At 39.6% G+C, this 13859-nt stretch overlaps 1 pseudogene; it reads right to left on the reverse strand.

The window, feature by feature from the left end:
- Window positions 1-12921: 12921 nt before the first annotated feature.
- Window positions 12922-13286, reverse strand: LOC101679993 (annotated as a pseudogene).
- Between the last annotated feature and the right edge of the window lie 573 nt (window positions 13287-13859).

The raw sequence follows: 13859 nt of genomic DNA on the forward strand, positions 1-13859 counted from the left end.
TGTGTTTATCATGATCTTTCTTTTTAAATTTTAGGTTTTCCTCAAATATCTGGTACTTATTAAGTTTCCAAGTAGAATTTTGTAATTCCAAGGATATTTTTCTGATTCACTTTACAAGTGAATATGACACTGACTGGGTGCTTGGTAAAAGAGGGGATTGCTCTGGGTTAATAACAGTCACACTTACATTTATGTGTGACTACCCTCAGTTTATTCAATGTGTATGAATAAGAACCCCTTTTTTGGGCAGTGTTATGTTTTGTTTGCTTGAGGAGTAAAAACCTAGATGGTAAACAGCGTTCACATGCTGGGGAAAATGCTGTGTCTTTGGGAAGGGGTTTGGATGACTTTAAAGTAGTACAGACTTAAATGAATAATAATGTTGTTTCAGTTACACTTCTACATACAATAATGAACACACTAGCCTCTTAAACAGTATTCTAGACAGGTTACCTCCTTCTAGTTGAAGCCCACATCAAGAGCATTGTAGTTGCTTGCCTTTCTCACTATGCTTTATACCTATCATAATCCCCAAATATTTTAATATCACTCATTTAGCTATGCTACTCTCTTCCCTTATGTTTGTGTGGTTATACTTTTAATAAACATTACACAGAAAAGAATGGATATAGTATGTTCTTTGTATGTCCTTATTAAATGGAATCCAATTGACACTTTTGAAATTTATTCAGGATGTCAGATTTTTAAAAAATTAATAATTTAAAGATATTTTTATCTTGGTCACTGTAACACTGGTTCATTGCTGATTTCTTCTATTTCTGCCTCCAAACTTCAATAGGAAATAGGTACAGATGTACATCTATCACTTACCATGTGATTTTCTTCATATTGTGGGCAGTAAAACTTCATCTATTTTAAACCATAATTTCCACAGATTAAATTCACTTACATGGGTCCCTGATAAAATATAATCAGCATGAACTGGAGAACATATCAGTCATCATAAAAATCATATACACAAGTGGCACACTGAAATGAAACTGGGACAGAGATGGGAATGGCAGCAGGCAAACACACAAGGATTGAGTTTACAAGCACAAGTGCTAATTAGTAGAAAATAATAAGTGATTAGATTAAGTGAAACAAAGAAAACATAGTTGAAATATTAAAAATTCATTAAACGAGGGGCAGCTGGGTGGCTCAGTCATTAAGCATCTGTCTTTAGCTCAGGTCATGATCTCAGGGTCCTGGGATTGAGCCCCACATTGGGATCCCTACACTGCGGGAAGACTGCTTCTCTCTCTCCCACTCCCCTTGCTTGTGTTCCTCTTTCACTGTCTGTGTTTGCAAATAAGTAAATAAAATCTTTCTAAAATATATTTTTTAAAGATTTTATTTATTCATTTGACAGACAGAGATCACAAGTATGCAGAGAGGCAGGCAGAGAGAGAGAAGAAAGCAGGCTCCCTGCCCAGCAGAGAGCCCGATGCGGGGCTCGATCCCAGGACCCTGGGATCACGACCTGAGCCGAAAGCAGAGGCCTTAACCCACTGATCCACCCAGGTGCCCCTCTAAAATATTTTTTTTAAAACTGCTTAAACTACAAGAATATTTATGCAATATGAGACTGTCAAGAAAGAGGCTATGCTGATGCAGAAGCTGGACTGGATCCTGGCAGAAGAACCAAGCAGCACTTGGAGACTTTGGAGGATCAGAGGTTTATTTAACACTGGTGGGCTCAGATGAGGTGGTTCTCCAAAACACAAGCAGGGAGGGGATTTATGCCCTACTAATTCTGCATACTTGGTACTTTTGGCGTGTGTGGAAAATGGGATAGGAAAGAAGAACCCAGAAGGGCTTTGAGACAGGGACTGGAATTCCCTTGCTGGTTTGGTCAGCCATCTTAGGGTGCAGTTTTTTTTCCAATCATTTCCCACCTAGTTTACAGGGCATTATTATCATCTATTACCATGGCCCTGCAAGGCTAGTATTTCAGCAGTGACTTGCCTGGTAATAATGTTTTCTATGAACTTAGCAATCATCTTAAGGTTCCTAAGGCTGCCCAATAAGCAATAAAAATAACGAGTTTCTGGGAGAAATTCCAGTCAGAAGGAGGAGCAATGTAAAGTCCAACTCCTGATGTGAGGGTGTTGGTGTCATGTCAACAATAGCCAGGGATCATGGTGAACAGATGTCCATCAGTCAGTGGGGTCTCATTGAAGGTGGAGACAGAGCAGGTCCATAAGATTTGGTTGGGCTTTCCATGGTGTGATTCATCCAGTTGGTGAGGGCCTTCTTTACTCTAGATCAGTGGACCCATTCAGTGATAACTAAGACCCTGAGAGCAGTAGGGGTGGTTAGAACAATAGTGTGGGGCCCTGTCCACATGGTTTGAAGGGATCCTTTCTAAAGCTTCTCAGAAGATGTGCCTTTGAGTTTTTCCCAGGGTTTGGAGGTGTTGGGACATCTCTAAGTTTCCAATCTGTTTGAGGTCTCCTCTAAGCCTACTTACTATGAGGGGTGGCCTGCCATAGAGCCTTTGAGGTAAATTATAGCTGCGACAATCTTTTAAATCCAGTTGACTAGAATAAACAGTATCAATGACCTCCAACAGTTATGCTCTACAGAAGTACGACATTCAGGTTCAGGAACAAGAGTACCTGGATTTTAAAGTCTGACGGGTACTGGGTATTATTTCAGGCATCTCTATGAGTGTAGCCTGGTATTTAATAAGTTGTCCTCCATCATCCATCAGCAGCCTTTGGTTTCTAAAACAAATCTGGACCTGATTCAGAGTCATTACAGTTAGGGACTATCCCATAGTGAGCTTTGAGGGCTGTTCTATGCTTAGCTAAAGCCTTTGTTTGTAATTGTACCTCAATAGAGGTGGCTTATAGGATAAATATGACAAGGGATAAAACCATTAAGAAGCCCTTTTCTAATTAAAAAGAATCACTGGCAAGTGGGAGAAAACGTTTCAAGAGATAAGGGGAGTCCCACATGCATCATCCAGTCCAATCATAAAGAAGTGAGGTCATCTATTATCTCCACAAGTCCATAGTTAATCCTATGGGATGGGGTATGCTTCTGGCTTTTAGGCAATTTCATTATCTTAGACCCACAGAATTGTTTAAGCTAATAGTTAAGTTACACAATTGTTGGGGAATCAATCCCATTTTCCAGTTGTTGAAATAATTATGTGCCCATGGGGTTCTGTTTTTATCCCCACAGAATAATCAGCAGAAGACTGTCTATATATGAGTTATTGTGGTAATTTCTTTTAAGTTTACCTCTAGTTGTCTAGCTTAGGTAAACAACAAACATTTAAAGACAATCAAATCTAGAACTTAACATCCACAAAGGTGTGTTACTGAAACAGTTTTTTCTCTCTAAAATAACACTCATTTCCAGAGACAGCCAAATTAGGACTACTTTATTTGAAAAACAAGTCCGGTTTAAACAGATTTGACCTAATTATTTACATAAGATCAGCAAAAACAGTGAGTGATCATATAGATATTTTAGAATCTACTTTGCTGGAACTTCTTATAAGGAATCTCTAAGTTGAACTTTTAGTAGCCTCTCTAGGTGAGAAGCCAAGCCAAGTATTTGCTATCAGACATGCCTGCAATAACTGTTGATTTGGGCGAATTCATCTTCCTGAGGATCCCAAAGTATCCTGCGGTTCCTGCACTTGCCAGCAAGTGACATTCTTTACTCACCTGGTGAGGCTGCTAAAAACTCTGTAAACAAGAGTTCTTAACCAGGCCAACAGTTCCAAGGGTCTTTATGGCTCTGGTTTCATAAAGTCAACCTTAGTTCCTTAAAGCTGTCTGGTCATATCTGAGTCTATGCTGTCTTTTTCAAATATGACATTCCAGTCAAAGCCCTGGTAAAATAACCAATGTTTCCAATGGTGTCCTGTTACAAGGAAAACAGATTCTCATTGAACTTATGCAAATGACTGATTGCCATGGAAGAAAGAATACTTGCTGAGACCATTTGAGTTTCAGAGCATTCAGATAGAGAGAAAAGTTGAATGGTTTGATTTTTTTACAAATGAATATTTTTACATAAAGCCACAGGTAACTAATTAAAATTTTTCTTAGTCTGAAAGAGCAAACATTAGAGAACAAGCAATGTCTAAAATAAGAGATATAACATTATAATCTTTTAGTTCATTTAATCCCATATTACTAATTCTGGTTTAGTTTGAATGCAGCTTTAGTTAGTTGTGTAAATTCTTACTCGTTTCAGTTCTGATCTTAAAGATACTGAATACCTGTGTTGTCCTGAAAGTCCTTTTTATGAAATTCCTTTAAGTTGAAACCCATTTTACAAGAGAATTAAAACAATTATAAATGACAAAAACTCAGAATAGATATGGTTAAAGAGCTAATGAGATGAAAGTTTACAATTTAGCTGGCAAGGAAATCAGGTTATTTCTGTGACACGTAACACTTCAATAATTAAATATCAAGTGATGACCTTATCAAAACATTAAAACTTTTAGAAATGTATAGAACCTCTAGAGTCCTTATAGCATTTACCCAAATGTAACCCAAGAATTATCATTTGTTTAGCAATACTTCCTGAGTAACTTAGCATACCAAGGAAAAGCCTAATGAGTTAAAGAGATTTCACTTACAATTTAAATCTTGTCAACATTTGCTAAAATCTTGGAAAGTTTTAAAGCACATGCCTAAATATAATTAGGGATGTTAAATACCTGATATAGGCGAAATGTGGAAAATGGTTTTTCTGGAGAGGCAAAGAGGAAACAACTATTTACGTTTTCTTCTTAACAGCAGATCAGTTAACCTAAGAGAACTTTGTTCTTTTAAACAGAGAGAAAACTCTCTTCCTCTCTCTCTCTGCCTACTTGTGATATGTCTGTCAAATAAATAAATAAAAATCTTTAAAAATTGGGGGGGCACCTGGGTGGCTCAGTGGGTTAAAGCCTCTGCCTTTGGCTCAGATCATGATTCCAGGGTCCTGGGATCGAGCCCCGCATCAGGCTCTCTGCTCAAGTGGGGAGCCTGCTTCCTCCTCCTCTCTTTCTCTGCCTGCCTCTCTGCCTACTTGTTATCTGTCAAATAAATAAATAAAAAATCTTAGAAAACCAGCTTTCTACACGTCTTTTTTTTTTTTTTATTTCAATCTTAGTCCATCATGACCATACTTAAAATTCTTTTTCTGAAGATTTCCCTTCACAAACCTTCCACAACTGTCCTTTGCATTTAGGTTTTGTCCCAAGCTATTTCCTTCCAAACAACAATCTCACTTAGGACAAAATTACCTTTTTTTCCTTTAACAAAATGTATTCCTATTCCTTATATCTTTCTTACATATCTCTTACTTTTTCACATAGAGTTGTTTCCCTTATTTCCATTAGTCATAGTTATAGTTAGCAGAATTATGTACTCTTAGAAACACCTTAACATCTAGTGATGGTTAAGTACTAACCGTTTGTGTAGTGTTACAAAAGAATTCTTTTAGATGGCAAATTTATGAATCAGTTAAGCACAAAACACGTTTACCAACAGATTTAAATATTCTTAGTTTCTTTGCAGTAGGAAGTCAAAGGCACAAACCTATGTCCAGTAATCAATGCTTTGCCATTCTATTCCATTTGCAAAAGACCTAGATGTCCACAATTTAATTCCATTTGTCATCCAACCAAAACTTTAAAGTTTCAGGTTACCGAAGACTTTGAAAGCTATATTAACAATTACCCATGAAAACTTTGAAACAATTAACCATTAGTTTAGTCATCACTTCGTTAACAAATTTCAACAGAGATAATGAGCTTATTTGACCTTCAGTAAACCTTGACAGAATAAAAGTTTCATGTTTACCACTGATACATCTGTCTGAATTAAACCAACAAACTTAGTTTAAATGCTGAAATATGTTTCACCAGTATCTTCCCCATGGTCAATTTTCACCTGAGACACGTGGGGAGATCTGGAGTGGGTGATGCTAGGTCCTGTGGGTGCCCTTCTTGCTCCTTAACAGTGGTGTCTGAGGAATTGAGGATGGTCTAGAAGCCAGTAATGCAGGCCGCACCCAAGGTGGTACAGAAACAGGAGAAAGGGGGATGGGGAGGCAGAAGAGACAAAGTGCTGCCAGAGAGCAGAGAAAGGGTTCTAAGTTCAGATGATCATCAGCTCCAGAGGAGCAGGTGCCATGTTTTCCCTCTAATAAGGGGGATAGAAAATCCATATTGGGCCAGAGAAGACAGGGAATTTCCCCAAAACAAAGGAGGTTTGGCAGCTGCTTGGGAATATTTCTTCAAGTCTCCATCCTGAAGGACACCTGGGATCCTGACTGGAGTGGAAGACAGACGCTTTAACCCATTGAGCCACCCAGGCATCTCTCCCACTTTCTCTTAAAGGTAAATATGACAGCTCCTGTTATTTTACATTCTATTTCTGTCTGAATCAAGTTTCCTGGGGGCTATCAGAGCTGCTAAATCAGGTATCTCCCTACACAAGCCACTTACAAGAAGCAGGAGCACTGTCTTCCTGCAGCTCAGCTTTAGGCCCCAGGTCAGAGAAGGACTGTGGTCCCTACACTTTGACAGGTTCATCCTTGTCAAAAGCTCATCTGCGTTGCTGCTCCTGATGCCCCCCGGCCAGGGTCTCCCTGATTGGCTTTGCTTCCTTACAGACTTTGGGCTCTTTTACTTGGATTACAAATGTCTTACTTTGGTCCTTCCTATTAGCACAGAATCGGACCCACGGGGGGCAGTTTGGGCTAGCCAAGAATCGTTGTATGGGAATTGGTTAGGGTATCTGGGAGTCCTGACCATAATTTTATAAATTACCTGGACAGTGAGTAGGTCTTAGGGCCCCTCAGAGGGCCAGTTGACCCCAAAGGTGGCCCATTCCAATTCACATAATGTGCCCAATTTTCCAGATGTTTTGATCCCATAGTCTCCTAAGAATTAGCTTTTTAAAATTTTGAGCTTACAGTCTAAGACTGTAGGTTTTGAAGAACCTCCACCATGATAAGCAGGGAGGCTCCTTGGCCACTCTGTGTGTTCCCTCCCTGTGCTACCAGCATGAAGACAAACAAAGGGTGGGTATCCTTCCAGAGGGACACCTGGGTGCCTCTTAGCCTTAGCGAGTCCATATGAACCCCAGACTGGCACCCCAAAGGGGCTCACCTTATACCCTATGAGGTCACCATGGAAGCAAGTTAGGGCCACTCAGACTCTGTAGGCTTCTGGGGACCCTAAGGGTCCCATGGAGCCACAGAATCAGTCCGCCCAACAAGCCAGGTTAAACTGCACATTCACTCACGCATTCACACCAAAGTTATTACAGTTCTTCCCCTCCAGGAGGCCCTGTTCTGTGGAATTCCTTCTGGAAATTCCTTCCTGTGCCCCCTTACAGGGGGTTCCTAACCTGAAGGACCTCCCCCACTGGGAGGCACTATTGTGAGACCTGTAAGAGATCTCTGGGGGGGGGGTGATCAGTCTCTCCATCCACCCTCGGGGTGGGCCTGACTGGGCCCTGGGGCCCCAGGTCTTACCGGAATCCAATGGGACCAGGACCTCACCTGCCAAGTGTCCTTTGAGTCTGGGTGGGAACAGCGGGGCGGGCCGGCCTGAGGCGACCAGGGGGGAGACTGCCAAAAATCAGGCAGGGCTCACCTTCTCCCTTACAATCCCTCGTTCCCTCTGTGCCCCACCACTGCCCCAAACCAGTGGCAACAATGGGCCAGTGTGGCTGGACTTCCCAGTCAAGGAACCAAATATTGCAGAAACTGGACTGGATCCTGGCAGAAGAACCAAGTGGCACTCGGAGACTTTGGAGGATCGGAGGTTTATTTAACACTGGTGGGCACAGATGAGGTTGTTTTCCAAAGGTCTGAGCCCTGAGCACAAGCAGGGAGGGGGATTTATACCCTACTACTTCTGCATACTTGGTACTTTCGGTGTGCTCAGGAAACGGGGTAGAAAGAAGAACCCGGAAGGGCTTTGAGACAGGGACTAGAATTCCCTTGCTGGTTTGGTCAGCCATCTTAGAGTACAGTTTTTCCCTATCAATGGAAGCTCCAGAGTGATTCAAAGCCAAGAGGTGATACCTGTCTACTGGGGGAAATGATTAAAAACTAATTATATCAATGCTGTCCATCCACCCTGTGAGATGAGGCTCCTAAGAAAACTTACATGCCTCAAATGATTCTATATTTATTCCCAACTGTCACATCTCTTCTAGAAAGTCTCAAGTCTTATTGGCTGAGGCATATCTGATCAGATCAGTTCCTGAATGACAGATGCCTGTGATGCTGCATCTGTTTCTAGAGATGAGGAAGACATGACTCAGCAGCAAATGCTGGTCCTGAGGGTAGAAAATGCTGAGTGAAGTGTTCTACTTTTCCAAAATAAAACCTATTAAATGAGAGATTTCTATTTCTTTCTTTTTTAACCCCTCTCCTTCACAGTTACTAAATAACTAGGACTGATTTTGAATGTCATTTTATTGGTGTCTATTTTAAATGAAATTCTCATCTGACTTTAACAACTCATTTTAAAAAACAAAAATGAGTTAGTAATATTCAAATTCTCTTCACTTCCAACAGTAAATTGCTCTGCATTAAAAATGATGATCCCAAGAAAGTGTAAACAAACAGCATCACTCTGTATTCAAAACAAGTTAACAGTGACCCAAAATTTCACGTGAAAAACTTTTTTTAAAGTTTATTTCCTAACTATTTAAACTGTTTAAATGCGAGTGCTTAAGCAATATCTCATTCAAATCGTGGTGATTTAGGGCCCAAGCCCAAATTTTCTAATAGTCTAAGGGCCTGGGGCTTTAGACAGAACTTACAGAGCATGTCAACCCCTTGGTGTAGACATAGAAAAGGAAAATAAAAAGAGTTGGAATTTCAGAGGTTGTTGGGATCACGAGATTTACAAAACAAGGAAGACAAAGCTTAGAAGGGGCTGTTGAAAGCTTTAAAAACTGGAAGAGACTAAATTATAAATAATTCAACTATATTTAGATGGTACCATGATATCTACTTATAATTTAGTAAAAAGTCAGTGTAGAAACTTTATTTGTAAAGTCAGAATGCCATGCAATAAAGTAAAGGAATTCTTTCAGGAGGAATAAGTGAGAAAATCTTATGAACCAAGGTTCATGAAAAGAACACATCTTTTTTATATAATTTTTATATAATTAGTGGTAGTGATGAAAAGGTAATCCATGGCAAATAGTAGGTAAGATCCTGTATGGATGCTTCCCACAAAGTGAAGTCCCCATATCAGTGAAGAGTGCTGGAGTGCTCTGAAATTGATGATATGACTGGAAGAGGGGTGCTAACTCAGATGCAAGTAATCATGAAATGTGGGAAATAGCATCTGCAGTGCTCAACTCACAAATGTGAGCAGAGATGACTTCCCCCATGGTTCTATGAGAGAAAGCTTTTTTCCCCTTAAGATTATGGCAAATATTCCTAAATAGAGATCTATGAAATTGATATTTTTGAAGTCTTGGGTTCAGGTAGCCAGTACTCACCATTAGCTCCTAACACACAGTTGCACACATGCATGATGGATCTGCTTGCACTAGCATGACTACCTTTTTTAAAAACCTTGCTTGGAGTTCTTAATTTCTACAGGGTTTGGATTTGTGTGTGTGGATGTATGTGTGTATATATACGTATATACACACATACATATATATCTGCATATGCATCAGGGACCTGTGATTAAATTTCCTAATTCTGGATTGAAAATTCACACACTCAATAGTGTACACCAGCTCAGAAAATTCATTTGTACCTCTTCACTAAAGAACATGAACAATGAAGATGGCTAAAGAGAAAAGGTATTGGAGCGCCTGGGTGGCTCAGTGGGTTAAGCCTCTGCCTTCAGCTCAGGTCATGGTCTCAGGGTCCTGAGATTAAGCCCTGCATTGGAATCTCTGCTAAGCAGGGAGCCTGCTTCCCCTCTTTCTCTGCCTGCGTTTCCGCCTACTTGTGATCTCTCTCTCTTTCAAATAAATAAATTTTAAAAAGAGACAGAGAGAAAATGTATTAATAGAACTAAGTGATAATTGGAACCTTTATTTTTATGAATTTTCTTCTTTCCTCCTTGTCCTAGCAGACCTCTAGACTTTATTTGGAAAAGACAGGGTACTCTGTCTGTATAAAAGATACAAAAATTTTGTCTTAAGGGTGATTAGTGTGACACCTGACATATACACTAAACTACAAAATCCTACAGATCAGTGCTGGTTCAGTGTACTGTAGGGGTCAGGCCTTCGGTACACACATGAATATAACATACATACAACACAAATACATACACACATGTACACACCTCTTGGTGGTCTAAAGTGACCTTAGGTTAAAATGCATTGAAATGAACTTCAAATCTGTTTCACAGATGATGCCACAAGTTTTTCACTTTTCTAGGGTGCTGAATTAAATCATGCCAGAAAGGGAAAGAAAATACAAACAATAGTCAGCAGACTGCCCACCTGGGATAAAATGATTTGGGGCTGCTCGATAAACCTGATGTAGATACAGTGAACACATTCATCATTTTTTAAAAACTTTTTTTGAACCAATTAGTAGCCCGAAAGGCAACTCACAGAATTAGGATCTTTTCTTCTATACTTTAGGGATGTCTGATGTGAAAAATAAATTAATATTTTTTTAAAGAGTAAAAATTTTACTATGTATTTTTTTCTTCTCATAAATTAGTATTTTTTAAAAACATTTTTGGCACTCACCTGGAGAGAATTTCTACTCATTGGACAAAATATTTTCTAGCATAGTAACTTTGAAATTGTGTCTGTGAGCAGCAAAAGAGTTATATAAAATGTTCCATGTCAACTATACAGTGAGTTTATCAAATCTATTACCAAAAATAACGGAGCATAAAATATGGTTAAAGAAGAATCAGTATTCTGAACTCTCTTGCCTCAAATCATCTTTAGTCCCCTGCAGACATTTTTAATCACCAAAAGCCATTAGAAATTGTTGGCTGAAATCTCCGAGCAATAAAGTCAGAAATAAATGGCTAAAGGTCTAGCTTGTATTATCATCACTGCATGTGCAACCATTTATCACACCTATGTGGAAATCCAATAGTTCATCTTCTTTTGATGGCATCTATAAATATAAAGATGTTAATAGATGCTTAAGGAGCATGTTTATGAAGTAATATAAACTGTTTGTAAAAACATCCCAAATACATTACTTCAGCTGCATTTTTTTCCCTCCAGAGTGACTTTATCCCACTAAGATACTCATGCCTCCAGGTTCAGTTATCTTTATTTATTTATTTTTAAATTTAAATTTAATTAACATATAGTGTATTATTAGTTTCAGAGGTAGAGTTTAGTGAGTCATTGGTTGCATATAACAATGAGTGCTCATTACATCATGTGCCCTCCTTAATGCCCATCACCCAGTTACCCCATCCTGCCACCCACCTCCCCACCAGCAACCCTGTTTATGTCCCACAGTTAAGAGTTTCTTAGGGTTTGTCTCCCTCTCTGATTTCATCTTATTTTATTTTTCCCTCCCTTCCCCAAAGGGAGGGAAAAATCTTACACCACAGTGTAAGATTTAAATGCATCTGCACAAGGGTTCACACTATATAAAAGGAATAAGGTTGCTGCTGCCTTGCCAAGCACTTCCGGTCCCTACCCAGGTCTGAATGCAATACTGGTGGTCCCAATGGTCCTACCAAAATAAACTGTGTTTAAAAAATAAAGCATTTAAAAGACAAGTCAAAATGCCTCAGAAACCATATCTCCAACTCAAACTGCATCTATTTAAATGTATTACTTGCCTACTTTTTTTTTTCACTCGTTACAACTGAGCAATAAATCTTCCAACTGAAGTATCTTCCTTGCCTAATTAATCCAAAGGAAAAAACTGAAATGATTAATAAAGAAAAATGTAGGGACTAACACACACTTTTAATATGCTTTTAAATATTTTTAAGGTTTAAAAAGTGTTTAAAGTTTGTAGTTCCTAGTAGGAAAACATTATCTGGATGAATACCCTAATGGCAAACCATTGTAGAATGTTTCAGTTGCATGGGGAGCAGAGGGGTTTTCTCTTCACAGCACCCCAGCTTTCTTCTTGAGAAGGTCATAGGCACACTGGTTTGTATTACTGCAACATCCATTAGGTGGTCCAAGTTGCTTTTCCTTCAGCAAGGGCTTTATTTGTCAGAAGGGCATTATGTTTGACCTCCAAATTTGGCTGACAATTTACTGAGGAGATTCATAACCTTTGGGTTGCTCTGATATTTTGACATATTTGCTGGGTTCTGGGCCACTACTTGGAAGGCCACCATAACTTCTGGATCCTGCATGGCTGCAAGAACTTATGGATCACTAAGAACTTCTTTGAGCCCAGGCATTCCTGCCATTCCTGGCATCCCCCCTGCCATACCAGGCATTCCTCCAGGAAAATTACCAGGCATTTCCCCCAGGAAAGCCACCTGGGAAAGACCCATACTGAGCTCCTGATTGTCCTCTGGCTTCTTCCTCCATCTGGGCTCTCTCATGTTCTCCCGAGGCTTCTTAACCCTTTCTATTCTTTCTTTGATCTCTTGCTCTTTATGTTTTCACTCATACTTTCTCTGATGTTCAGCAATTTTCTGGGCCCTTAGTTAAACTTCTTATAGCATTGCACTAGCATCTTCGTCATAATCCAGTTTACAAGCAAGGGCAAGATCATGTGCTGCTTCTTCCCAATGGCCCAGAAGTCTATGTGCTTTCTCTCGTCACTTGCAAGGCTAAGACGAATCAGGATTTATTTCAATAGCTCTGTCACAGTCTCCAATGGCAGCATTTAGCCTCTGTAATTTGATGAAGACACTGGCTCTCTTGGCATACAGAATGGCCAAGAAAGAATTTAGTTTGATGGCATCTGTGGACAAGTCAATGACTTTCTGTAGTTCACCATCATTTATTTAGGGCATCAATGGCAGCCACTTTTTTTATCATTTGCCTGACCCATTATTTCTTTAGTTATCTCTACATTTTCATCTCCCATTTCTTGAGGGACATCAGTATCTGGTTCAATCACACCTTCATTGTCCATTTCTAGATCACTTTCCTCACTTGATGGTTTATCTATCTTTATGTTTTCCTCTGCTAACTATCTGGTTTTTCTTCCTTGATACTGTCTTCAGATTTAGTTTTATGAGTGGCAGGTGGTATTTTACCCCCCATGCTTTCCACCCACTCCTGCAGGAAATGCATTTTCTTGGTGTGCAGAATGCTCGGATCCTGTTTACACATTTTCACGAAGGCCCAAAGCTTGCTTACTTTGTGGGTGTCCATGGTCCAGAGGCAGTGGCAGGCAGAAGGCATGGCTGAGGTTGGGACCCAATTCCAGGAACTAGCTCAGCATGACCGTGTGGAAGGTGTGATCCTCTGTTGTTTCTTAAATTCCACATATGAGTGAAACCATATGATAACTCTTTCTCTGATTGATTTATTTGGTCCAGCATAATACCCTCCAGTTCCATCCATGGTGATGTAAATAAATAAAATTTTATACTTTTTGATGGCTGAGTTATAGTCCATTGTGTGTGTTATACACACACATATGTATATATGTATATACATATATAACATGTCTTGTTTATCTATTTATCTGTTGATGGACATCTGGACTCTTTTCATAGTTTGGTTATTGTGGACATTGCTGCTACAAACATTGGGGTAAAGTTGCCCCATTGGATCACAACATTTGTATCCTTTGGAAAAATACCTAGTAAGTAGTGTAATTGCTGGGTCATAGTGTAGCTCTATTTTTAACTTATTGAGGAACCCCCACAATGTTTTCCAGTATAGGAAATGTATAGGCCTGCATTTCCACCAACATTATAAGAGGGTTCCCCTTTCTCTGTA

This window comes from Mustela putorius, unplaced genomic scaffold (genome assembly GCF_011764305.1).
Source record: "Mustela putorius furo isolate JIRA1106 unplaced genomic scaffold, ASM1176430v1.1 tig00000145_pilon_pilon_pilon, whole genome shotgun sequence".
Classification (NCBI taxonomy): domain Eukaryota; kingdom Metazoa; phylum Chordata; class Mammalia; order Carnivora; family Mustelidae; genus Mustela; species Mustela putorius.